The 13142-nt window shown below is 44.7% G+C and overlaps 1 protein-coding gene across 2 annotated transcripts in view; it reads right to left on the bottom strand.

Moving 5' to 3' along the window:
• The window catches only part of PKIG (cAMP-dependent protein kinase inhibitor gamma), a 196128-nt gene extending 187451 nt beyond the window's left edge, over positions 1–8677 (bottom strand). The window contains exon 1 of one of the 2 annotated variants that reach the window (XM_063959560.1): positions 8470–8677. The gene's annotated coding sequence lies outside the window, so the exon portion shown is untranslated. Of the gene's footprint in view, positions 1–7216; positions 7543–8469 lie in introns of those variants that run through there. The other variant, XM_063959559.1, reaches the window with a different exon arrangement.
• Between the last annotated feature and the right edge of the window lie 4465 nt (positions 8678–13142).

Raw genomic sequence — 13142 nt, 5'->3', positions numbered from 1 at the left:
AGGACTGTTGGACAGTCAATTGCTTACTAGAAGTTGTACAAGTGGGCTTACGACTTCCCCTCTGGGATGACCATCGACTCCCAGCAGCAACAACAGCAGCGCCAGCAGCAGTAGGCGTTACACGCAAGGATGCATCGGAGGAATCCCAGGCAGGAGAGGACTCGTCAGAATTGCCAGTGACATGGCCTGCAGGACTATTGGCATTCCTGGGGAAGGAGGAAATTGACACTGAGGGAGTTGGTGGGGTGGTTTGCGTGAGCTTGGTTACAAGAGGAAGGGATTTACTGGTCAGTGGACTGCTTCCGCTGTCGCCCAAAGTTTTTGAACTTGTCACTGACTTATTATGAATGCGCTGCAGGTGACGTATAAGGGAGGATGTTCCAAGGTGGTTAACGTCCTTACCCCTACTTATTACAGCTTGACAAAGGCAACACACGGCTTGACACCTGTTGTCCGCTTTTCTGTTGAAATACCTCCACACTGAAGAGCTGATTTTTTTGGTATTTTCACCAGGCATGTCAACGGCCATATTCCTCCCACGGACAACAGGTGTCTCCCCGGGTGCCTGACTTAAACAAACCACCTCACCATCAGAATCCTCCTGGTTAATTTCCTCCCCAGCGCCAGCAACACCCATATCCTCCTCATCCTGGTGTACTTCAACACTGACATCTTCAATCTGACTATCAGGAACTGGACTGCGGGTGCTCCTTCCAGCACTTGCAGGGGGCGTGCAAATGGTGGAAGGCGCATGCTCTTCACGTCCAGTGTTGGGAAGGTCAGGCATCGCAACCGACACAATTGGACTCTCCTTGTGGATTTGGGATTTCGAAGAACGCACAGTTCTTTGCGGTGCTTTTGCCAGCTTGAGTCTTTTCAGTTTTCTAGCGAGAGGCTGAGTGCTTCCATCCTCATGTGAAGCTGAACCACTAGCCATGAACATAGGCCAGGGCCTCAGCCGTTCCTTGCCACTCCGTGTGGTAAATGGCATATTGGCAAGTTTACGCTTCTCCTCCGACAATTTTATTTTAGGTTTTGGAGTCCTTTTTTTACTGATATTTGGTGTTTTGGATTTGACATGCTCTGTACTATGACATTGGGCATCGGCCTTGGCAGACGACGTTGCTGGCATTTCATCGTCTCGGCCATGACTAGTGGCAGCAGCTTCAGCACGAGGTGGAAGTGGATCTTGATCTTTCCCTAATTTTGGAACCTCAACATTTTTGTTCTCCATATTTTAATAGGCACAACTAAAAGGCACCTCAGGTAAACAATGGAGATGGATGGATACTAGTATACAATTATGGATGGACTGCCGAGTGCCGACACAGAGGTAGCTACAGCCGTGGACTACCGTACTGTACTGTGTCTGCTGCTAATATAGACTGGATGATAATGAGATGTAGTATGTATGTATAAAGAAGAAAGAAAAAAAAAAAATCACGGGTAGGTGGTATACAATTACAATTATGGACGGACTGCCGAGTGCCGACACAGAGGTAGCTACAGCCGTGGACTACCGTACTGTACTGTGTCTGCTGCTAATATAGACTGGATGATAATGAGATGTAGTATGTATAAAGAAGAAAAAAAAAACCACGGGTAGGTGGTATACAATTATGGATGGACTGCCGAGTGCCGACACAGAGGTAGCTACAGCCGTGGACTACCGTACTGTACTGTGTCTGCTGCTAATATAGACTGGATGATAATGAGATGTAGTATGTATAAAGAAGAAAAAAAAAAAACCACGGGTAGGTGGTATACAATTATGGACGGACTGCCGACACAGAGGTAGCTACAGCCGTGGACTACCGTACTGTACTGTGTCTGCTGCTAATATAGACTGGATGATAATGAGATGTAGTATGTATAAAGAAGAAAAAAAAACCACGGGTAGGTGGTATACAATTATGGATGGACTGCCGAGTGCCGACACAGAGGTAGCTACAGCCGTGGACTACCGTACTGTACTGTGTCTGCTGCTAATATAGACTGGATGATAATGAGATGTAGTATGTATAAAGAAGAAAAAAAAACCACGGGTAGGTGGTATACAATTATGGACGGACTGCCGAGTGCCGACACAGAGGTAGCTACAGCCGTGGACTACTGTACTGTACTGTGTCTGCTGCTAATATAGACTGGATGATAATGAGATGTAGTATGTATAAAGAAGAAAAAAAAAAACCACGGGTAGGTGGTATACAATTATGGATGGACTGCCGAGTGCCGACACAGAGGTAGCTACAGCCGTGGACTACCGTACTGTACTGTGTCTGCTGCTAATATAGACTGGATGATAATGAGATGTAGTATGTATAAAGAAGAAAGAAAAAAAAACCACGGGTAGGTGGTATACAATTATGGATGGACTGCCGAGTGCCGACACAGAGGTAGCTACAGCCGTGGACTACCGTACTGTACTGTGTCTGCTGCTAATATAGACTGGATGATAATGAGATGTAGTATGTATAAAGAAGAAAGAAAAAAAAACCCACGGGTAGGTGGTATACAATTATGGATGGACTGCCGAGTGCCGACACAGAGGTAGCTACAGCCGTGGACTACCGTACTGTACTGTGTCTGCTGCTAATATAGACTGGATGATAATGAGATGTAGTATGTATAAAGAAGAAAGAAAAAAAAACCACGGGTAGGTGGTATACAATTATGGATGGACTGCCGAGTGCAGACACAGAGGTAGCTACAGCCGTGGACTACCGTACTGTGTCTGCTGCGACTGGATGATAAATGATGATATAAAAAATATATATATATCACTACTGCAGCCGGACAGGTATATATTATATAATGACGGACCTGCTGGACACTGTCTGTCAGCAGAATGAGTTTTTTAAAGAATAAAAAAACACCACACAAGTCACACGACGAGTGTTTAACTTTTTCAGGCAATCACAATATAGTATACTATACTGGTGGTCAGTGTGGTCAGGTCACTGGTCAGTCACACTGGCAGTGGCACTCCTGCAGCAAAAGTGTGCACTGTTTAATTTTAATAATATGTACTCCTGGCTCCTGCTATAACCTATAACTGCTCCCCAGTCTCCCCCACAATTAAGCTGTGTGAGCACAGTCAGATATTATACATAGATGATGCAGCACACTGGGCTGAGCACAGATATGGTATGTGACTGAGTCACTGTGTATCGTTTTTTTCAGGCAGAGAACGGATTATATTAAATAAAACTGCACTGGTGGTCACTGCTCAGTGGTCAGTCACTAGTAAACTCTGCACTCTCTAGTACTCCTAAGCTCCAGTAAATCAAGTGTCTCTGTCTCAATCTCACTCTCTCTCTTCTAATCTAAATGGAGAGGACGCCAGCCACGTCCTCTCCCTATCAATCTCAATGCACGTGTGAAAATAGCGGCGACGCGCGGCTCCTTATATAGAATCCGAGTCTCGCGATAGAATCCGAGCCTCGCGAGAATCCGACAGCGTCATGATGACGTTCGGGCGCGCTCGGGTTAACCGAGCAAGGCGGGAAGATCCGAGTCGCTCAGATCCGTGTAAAAAAAGCTGAAGTTCGGGCGGGTTCGGATTCCGAGGAACCGAACCCGCTCATCTCTAGTGGAAACACCAGCAACAGCACCTCCTTTCACCCCAGATTCATGGACCTAGGGGCTGCGAACAAAAATCCAAGAGTCAGGGGCTACGGGTTCACTACGATCTGCCAGCGGCCGGGCTCCCGGCGACCAGCATACCGGCGCCGGGAGCCGGCCGCCGGCTTACCGACAGTGTGGCGAGCGCAAATGAGCCCCTTGCGGGCTCGCTGCGCTCGCCACGCTACGGGCACGGTGGCGCGCCACACTATTTTATTCTCCCTCCAGGGGGGTCGTGGACCCCCACGAGGGAGAATAAGTGTCAGTATGCCAGCTGTCGGGATCCCGGCGCCGGTATATTGTGCGCCGGGATCCCGTCAGTCGGCATACTGAAGACCACCCGGGGCTACCACAAGCCTACTCATGGCTAACTGAGAAATATAAATGTGATTAGGATCCTGACGCATGCATATATGCCCAATAATTGTGATTCATGCAAATTATGACCACAGTGAGAAGAGTAGAAAGAAGACTCAGAAGAATACTTCCCTTTTGCACCTGTAGTCTGTTGTCCACTTCAAACGTCCATGGAAGACAATAGTTTTCAAAATATATGGATACGGGTGGTAGTCACATGTCACATGACCTCCTCCACCATCCCGCCGGCTCAGTATCCCGATGGCCGGCATGCCGACCAACAGGGACTATTTCCACTCGTGGGTGTCCACGACACCCATAGAGTGGGAATAGAACCCGTGGCGACCGCAGGTCGCCACCGAGCCCGCAGCATGGCGAGCGCAGCGAGCCCGCAAGGGGCTTGCTGCACTCGCCCCTTCCGGCGTCGGTATGCTGCCGGGATCCAGGCGTCGGTAAGCTGACCACCGGTCAGCCATACTATAACCATGGAGACAATACCCTCACAACTACACAGTACGGTTACAGCTATTTACTCCTCACAAAGGTTTGTGATACACAAATTATTTGGTAAAGGTCCATTGCTTGTATCGTTATGGCCTTCTGTGTGAAACATTTGTGATTAATAAATTGCTGTAAACGCACTGCGCAATTGTAGGGATATTGTCTCCTTTATTTATTGAAAACTATTGTTCTGATGGACGGTTGAAGTGGTCAACAGACTACAAGGGCAAAAGAGAAGTAGTATTCTGAGTCTTGTTTACACTCTTGTCACGGTGGTCATAATTTAAATGAATCAGAATTCTTCACAGTAAGGGAAATAAGGATTTGGAACTCCCTGCCAGAGAAGATAATAATGGCGGACTCTGTAAATGCATTTAAAAACGGACTGGAAAAATTTCTAACTGGAAAAATTTCTAACTGAAAAAGTATCCAAGGCTATAGCATTTAAGATATTGACATTAACTATCTGGGAGTGATATGAATTATAGTTGTTAACTGGTACTAAACCATTACTTCAGCAGGTACATTATAAGGTGCACAGCTTAATTCAGAATACAGGTTGAACCTGGTGGGCATTTTGCCTCTTTTCAACCTCATTAACTATGTTAGAACTATTGGTCATATATGTATGCGCAGGGCAGTCGAGAGCCGGGCTGGGCCCAGGTACTTTTCAAGGAGCGTGGCCTAATCACAGGAGGTGTGGTCATGTACTTTCAGAAAAAAATACTGAAATAATTGTATTTTAAAGCACCTCCATGGCCACACTGCAGCGGCAGTACACAGCAGAGTGTGCTGGGCTGAGGAGAAGAGCTGCAGCTGCTGCTGCCGCCAGGTAAGGGAAGGGGGCCTGGGCCCCTACTGGACCCTTCCATCAGACCTGGGCCCGGGTAATTTGTACCCTCTCCCTCACGACACCACTGTGCATGCATCAGGATCCTATTCTCATGGTGACATTAGGTTCTGGGGTAGAACCAGAGACTAAGAACTAGGCAGAAAGCATTCCAAGCACCATTTGGAGTCCCCATTAATTTTATTAGAATCATTGCTAATTGAAGTGACACCTTTGTGGTCATATTTGCATAGTGTCACAATTTATTTCAGTAGACTATCTCTGGAAATGAAACAACTCGGCCAATGGAGGTTACATATTGGAGCTCTGCCACAGAAGTTAAAAATTAAAGCGTTAGTCACCAGTGTTTAAGAAGGGAGGTCACCATTTAACAACTTCCAGGAACCATCAAAGCATAAATAGATATAATTTTTTTATTGCAAGGATCAAATCGAATATAAAGTTTGAGTCAACAATTACAGCAACAGAAGACATCTTGGATTTATAAAATATATACTGATCGTTATGGAGAATTCACCAGGCCACGTGTGTAATCACAACAAAGCATGAATGTCAATGTTCTGCATACCACATATAAACATCTCCACTTTTCTAAAAAAAAATAATCACCAAGTAACTACTGTTATTTTTAGCTGCCATGAGCCCTTCTGTCCACACAAGACCAGATTGCCCTATTTTCTGATAAGGTGTGCTGTACTGTCATCTCATATCTTCCTCATGTAATGACTTTAAACCAGGAGGTTCTCATACGCAGTCCTGAAGGCACCCCAATGATCCAGGTTTCAAGTGAAACCATGCTTGACCACAGGTGACTTAATTAACACCTCAGTGAATTTGATTTAAACATCTGAGCTTAGCCAAAGATATACTTAAAACCTGGACCGTTGGGGTGCCTTGAGGACCACATTTGAGAACCTCTACTTTAAACTGTAGTAATGTGTAAAGCATATAGTAAAGTTGAGAGGAATATATGAACATTTTGCTATGAGGCCTTACATTTCTAGTTATTTCCCTAGAGAGTTGTATTGTAGTGCTACATCACCATGGCCTTATTTATGATTATTCATATGGCACACAAGGGTCCACAGCACCTTAATAAGCAGAAATTACAAACAAAACAAAAAAAGTGCACTATATAAAGTTAGTAGAGGTGTTCCATGCTTTGTGCATGAATACAGCAAATGTTTGATTGCGGACCCTATATGCTTTATGTCCCTTCTTCTATTTCCTTTATATCTTCCGTTAGATTGATAGTAAATTAGGGGATTTGTTCATTTCCCATGGCATGTGTCTAGTTTTCCTACATGGTGAACACACCACTATGTAACATTATCCCACTAGATAGATAGATAGATAGATAGATAGATAGATAGATAGATAGATAGATAGATATTTATTTACATTATGGGGGAGTGAGTACTAAACCAATGGGGTCTCTAGCAGGCAACAGGTTACAGAACAATGAAACACAGAAGTTAAATGTACAATTAACTCCTCAAGGTCAGAGAAGACCCTAAAAGTGATCCTATAGCAGCAGCCATGATAGCACTGACTGGTGTCTCATGTACCCACTACTTACACATTACAACTTTGTTTCATTACAAGCAGTCATAAACACTTCCATCTACTGAAAGCACAGTCAGGCAACATGTGGCTGTACAGCAGTTGTGGATCTGTAAGGACCAGAAAACTGGGACTTGTAGTTCCACAGCAGCAGGAGAACCACATGCTTAGGTCTAAAGACAAATCCAAAACATAGTCCACAGAGGCTGTGATGAACTCCTCAGCCCCAGGGAGGCACACAATGCATCATATGAAGTAGCAAGCGACCCCCGGCACCTGGAGAAGGGCACAGAACTCTCCCTGGGTGATCAGTGTACTTACAGAGAGCTGGGTCTCCAGAAGGGAACTTGGATGGATGAGTACGAGACAGGCCAGGGGTGCTGCTGGCGTTCCAGGGCTGTCAGCAGCCCCACCGTGCTGGATACTGGGCTGCAGTGGGCGTTTCCTGTGACTGCTGTAATCCAATACTAGGGTTATGATGTCACCCATCCACTTATTCAGGCTCCACCATGCACAAAAGATTCCTTCTCCGTATACAATTTGCTTTCTTTAGTTTTGCATTGTCACCTCAGCTCGCAGCCACATTTCCTCCTGTGTGCTTTTCTCTGGGATTTGTGTATCCTAGGAATCCTCCTTTTGCAGTCTGTGCAAGGCAAGCCATATGGAATGGTCTAATATTTTATACAGCATTTACAGGCTGCAAGTACTGTACAATACAACAATGTATGGACAGACAGCTACTTATGGGAATTATGTGTGAAGCTAATTCTGGCCACACACATTGTTAAGAGATTTCACAACAAAGCAGACAATTGTTCTGAAATATCATTGTGTGGCTCAAGAAAAACAAGTCTGGTAATAATCTGAAATTAATTAGTTCATTATGGGACATGTTGGTAAACGTGGGCTGAAAGTGGACTTTGTGCGTACTGAAGTTATGGTGAGTGTTGTTAAAGACAGCACCGCAGAATATGTTGCAGTTATAGAAACAAAAGGATTGCACGATGGCTCCCCCTTCCCCACCAATAGCTACTAAGTGACAGCATACTTTGTAAATCAGTACACAACGTTACAGCAAACCATTAAGTTCTCACCTAGAATTGTCATTTAAAACAGGATGTATAAAAATTGAATTTGTTTAAGTGCATGTGTTTGCTATTTATTATGCACTTTTATTATGAATACTGTACACCTAAGTGCTAATTAATCCTATAGCATGATTAGTACACAATAATATATATATATATATATATATATATAAATAAGAATAGTAATTAAAATATAAGCACATCTATAAACCAAGGCAAACCTTTGACAATTTTTAAAAATGGCTTTAACATACAGTATAGAAATAATCCTTGATGCATATCTACCAATTTATTTAAAAAAAAACCCAGAACATATGTAGCCTAACTTTGCAAGTGCGACACAAATACTTCCTGGCACACAGCTGGTATATACTAATAAAGAAGCCCTGGAAACCAATTACCAAGGCACAGACTCCCATCTCATCGTCAACATATCTTAAACTGGGCGCACACAGGCCCATCCTGCCACTCAGCCTTACCACACACCTGCTTTATATTGCAGTTTGGCACACCAGAATCATAACCAGATGGTCTTGCCAATAAGAGTATTTTTCCAGTTGGATTAATCAACACACTCTATAATGATCTGCCAGGTTTTGGGCTCATGCACTGGAATAGGAGAACCACAACCTGGTAAAGACTGCCATTTTACCCAGCAGTGTTGCCCAACCTCGGTCCTCAAGGCACACTAATGCCGGGTACACACTTCTCAATATATCTGCAGATCAATGGATATAGAAAGCCGGATCGGGCAGTCAGCATACACACTGCCCAATCCAACGTGACTGATGTGACGAAATGGGCGGGCATTTACATGCTCCCGGCCAGTTCAGCCGTCAATCACCGGCAGCCTCTGCAGCATGTGTAGAGGCGTTCGTCTGACCACCCGTACACACACAACGATGCACCAATATATCTGTAGATATATTGGTCATCGTGTGTGCTGCAGAGTTGACGCAATATGTCTGTGAACGACGACGTTCATATACATATCGTTGGTACACACTGGCCAATGGGCCAGCTATATATTGCCCATTCAATAGAATGGGCAATATATCGGCCAGTGTGTACCCAGCATAACAGTCCAGTCTTTAGTGATATCCATGCTTAAGCACAGATGGGTAAATCAAAATAACTGAGGTACTAATTAAGTCACCAGTACTCAGGTATGGCTTTCCCTAAAACCTGGACTGTAATATCCCTATTCTGCTGAAGTCCTGGATGCAACCAGATATTTGGAACACAGGGCCTAATTCAGATCTGATTCATACTTGCCTATCTGACCCTCTCCATGAGGGAGAAAATGCTCTGTTCCTGGACTTTCCTGGTAATGTATGATTGCCATCACCTGTGGCGTAACACCTTTCTTATCAATTAACTAGCTCACCACAGATGATGGCAATCATACATTACCAGGATAGTCCAAGAACAGAGCATTTTCTCCCTCATGTAGAGCGTCAGGTAGGCAATTATGATCTGATTGCAGCAGCAGATTTGTTAGCTAATGGGCAAAACCATGTGCACTGCAGGAGGGGGGGCAGAGAGAGTTATAGGCCCTACACACATGCCGATATTCTGAAAGATATGAACGATCTCGTTCATAAATGAACGAGAACTCGTTCATATCTTTCAGTGTGGAGACTCCTGCGATGAACGATGCGCGGCCCCGCGCTCGTTCATCGCTGATCTCCCGTCGGCTGTGCATGCAGGCCAATATGGACGATCTCGTCCATATTTGCCTGCACTTCAATGCAGCCGGGTGACGGGGAGAGTGAAGAAACTTCACTCCCCCCGTCACTGCCCCCCCCGCCGCCGGGTTGCTCGTCGGCCGTATCGGCCGTCGGGCACCTCGGCGGCGCATCGCCGAGTGTGTAGGGCCCCTTAGATTTGGGTGAGTTATATTGTTTCTGTGCAGGGTAAATACTGGCTGCTTTATTTTTACACTGCAATTTAGATTTCAGTTTGCACATACCCCACCCAAATCTAAAGGGACCCATACACTACAGCGACATGTCAGAGGCTAAAGTGGGATGTGATTTCCCTTGAACCGCCCGGCAGCTTCCCGGGCAGCAGGATTGCATACGATACATCATATGCGGACCTTTTGCATACGATGTATCGTATGCGTTCCCAGCCATGCCTGCAGGATCCGACATATCACGAGTGCAGCACTAACGACCTAGGGGCTGCAATCCGATGCTCACGGGACCGCGCATCGGATCAGATGTAAAACACATCCGATTTGCCACTTTTCTTCTGATTTATCGGCCCAAAAGGTTGAAATCGGATTAAATCGGGCATTATCGTTCTAGTGTATGGGGCCCTCAACTTTCTCTGCACGTTATATCTGCCCCACCTGCAATGCACATGGTTTTGCTCATTAGCTAACAAATTTGCTTCTGCGATCAGATCTGAATTAGGCCCACAGTTCCAAACCGGGTCAGACCCGAGACATATCCCATTTCCACTGCAACAATGATCTGGGTAATTCTCAGAACAACACAGTTCACACTGCACACAGATGCAGTGCCGGTGCTTGAAGATTACATCATCTCCTTGCGCTGAAATGCGGTTCTTTCCATGCTGGAAACGAGTTCCAGATCAAATGACCCAGGTAACCAATTTCCACTGCAGCTCACCCTGGACTTTCGTGTATAAAACCCTGCTAGGTACCCGTGAATGATTCTCGGGTAACTGGACCCGTGTGGAACAGTTTCCACTGACAAAAATTCCGGGTTCACATGCAATAACCCGTGATTTTCATGTCAGTGGGAAAGGGGTATTAGTATGCATTGAGGACCCTGCCCTACAGGAATTAGAAATCTCTATGTATGAAATTAAGACAAAAAGTGACTGATCGGTCAGCCAGTTGAGTACCACCTGAAATTGATAGGGTGTAGGACCTCTAGCATGTCTAAAAGATCCAGGTTATACTGCTTTCAGATTGCAAACCCAGGTCGAACCAGGCTTTTGAACCCAGGTCTAACCCAGGTCCGAGCAGGTTCAGACCCTTTCACATTGCAATTTTGATCTGGGTTATTCCCTTGTTGGTGCCTCTCACACTGAACCTGGGTCACCCATGTTAAACACTGTGATGTGATTTAAAATGAACTTTTCTGGCTCACATAGATGAGGTTTCAAAGGAAATAAAAGGAGGGGCTGGGGACTTCTCTGAGCAGACACAAACAGCCAATCAGCACCTTTTTCTGAGACCCGGGTTGAATATCCCAGGTCAGAGGCTTTCACACTGCACAACTACCAGGGTCCGACCTGCTTTTAACCCGAGTTGAAATGCCGGGTTGCTCAACCCGGGTTATTTACTGTAGTGCTTTCACACTGCACCTCAACCCGGGTCGACTCAGCAACAACACAGCAATACCCAGGGTGACCAGACCTTGCGGATATTCAATACTTAGCTCAGAGGCTCCTAAACTTCACCATTACAGTTAAGTTTTAAGGATATCCATGCTTGAGCAGAGGTGACAGTACCATGGTAAATTTTATTTAACCCTCTGGACTCAAACATGTATATCCCTAAAACCTGGTCTGTAATGGCGGAGTTTGGGAAACACTGATTTACCTGATAAAAATGCAACAATCTCACTCTACAGAAAACTGTACAACTTACCTCTTTATTAGCATGCAATTAGCATTTCAAGACAATAACAAAACTTCAAGATGACCATTCTGCAAAATAACGCACACAAAAAAAACCGGCATGTCTAAAATCATTACAATATGTTTGTTACAGAAAAATATACTTTCCAAAATGGGTTGTCATCTGGGAACATTTTGTGTGCTGAAGGTTCTGTGCCACAGGCCTCAGTAGAATAACTCATTTCATTTGAATAGCTAGGTCTGAATTCTGCCGAATTTTGGTTCAGGCCACAAAAATCATCCACTGCATGCAGATGGGGTAAATTCAGTGTCGGACTGGGGCATGTAGGGCCCACCGGGGGAATGCAGTGGTAGGGGCCCATGTTATGGGTGTGGCCAGTCTGCAGAGGGGGTGTGGCCTTCCACCTCATTGGTTTGACTAACCATTAGAGTGCAACGTCTGGGCCCCTTCATAAATATATACAGTAAATTAAACTTCTGCATGCATGATAATGTGCCAGATTAATAACAGATTAATAACAGCAATGCACTATAGAAAATGCACAATAGTCCGGTATAAGGTAACATATGTATAATGTATAATAATAATAATAATAATAATAATAATTTTATTTATATAGCGCTCTTTCTCCAATAGGACTCAAGGCGCTTAACAGATACATAGCATAATATAGTACAGAAAATAATGAAGTACATTTTCATAAAATACAGAAGCATGAAGATACTAAAATGGACACTATGGAAATGCTTTAGTAAACAGAAAAGTCTTGAGTCTACTTTTGAAGGATTCTATAGTTGGGGCCTCTCGCACTGTGCGGGGAAGTGAGTTCCATAATTCAAGTGCACAGTCTAGAACCTGATCCTTAGAGCAGGAGGTGGGCCCCCAGGCAGTGGGGCCCACCGGTGGTTTCCCCTGTACCCCTGTGGGCCAGTCCAAGCCTGGGTAAATTTACTAAAATGGCAGTTCTATTTAAGATAGGATGTTGCCCATAGCAACCAATCAGATTCCATGTATTATCTTCTAAAAGATAAATGAGAAATAGAATCTGACTGGTTGCTATGAGCAACATCCCATCTTAAATAGAACTCACATCTTAGAACATTTCTGCCGATGTGTCTACTTTCATTTAGATACCTTTTCACAGCCATCCCGCAATGTTAGTGGTATTCTATTCACAGAAGAAAAACACAGACCCCACCCCAGGCATTCTACTAGGATAAAAAGATGACTAATCCTCTGTAGCTGCAGGAAGAATAGAGACAAATGTGACTACAAGCTACCTTTTGTTTCTTTTTTGTATTGATTTTATTTATAAACATCACATAATACAATATAAAATACTGCATGCGCAACATACATACAGAAAAGTCCCACAACTTTGTATACATCTATGGTCACTGTAGAAAGTTATATATCACCTTATGTTCTACTCAGGGGCATCTTAAGCGAGGAGAGGGCCCGTGTGCAGACTCTGGTTGGGCCCCCTCCTCTCCATGGTGCCATAGGCTCCGACACTGTGCCGGAGCCTACTGCGCATGCG

This window comes from Pseudophryne corroboree, chromosome 3 (assembly GCF_028390025.1).
Source record: "Pseudophryne corroboree isolate aPseCor3 chromosome 3, aPseCor3.hap2, whole genome shotgun sequence".
Classification (NCBI taxonomy): Eukaryota; Metazoa; Chordata; class Amphibia; order Anura; family Myobatrachidae; genus Pseudophryne; species Pseudophryne corroboree.
The sequence above is the reverse complement of the archived record's forward strand: the minus strand, read 5'-3'. Positions and strand labels throughout refer to the sequence as shown.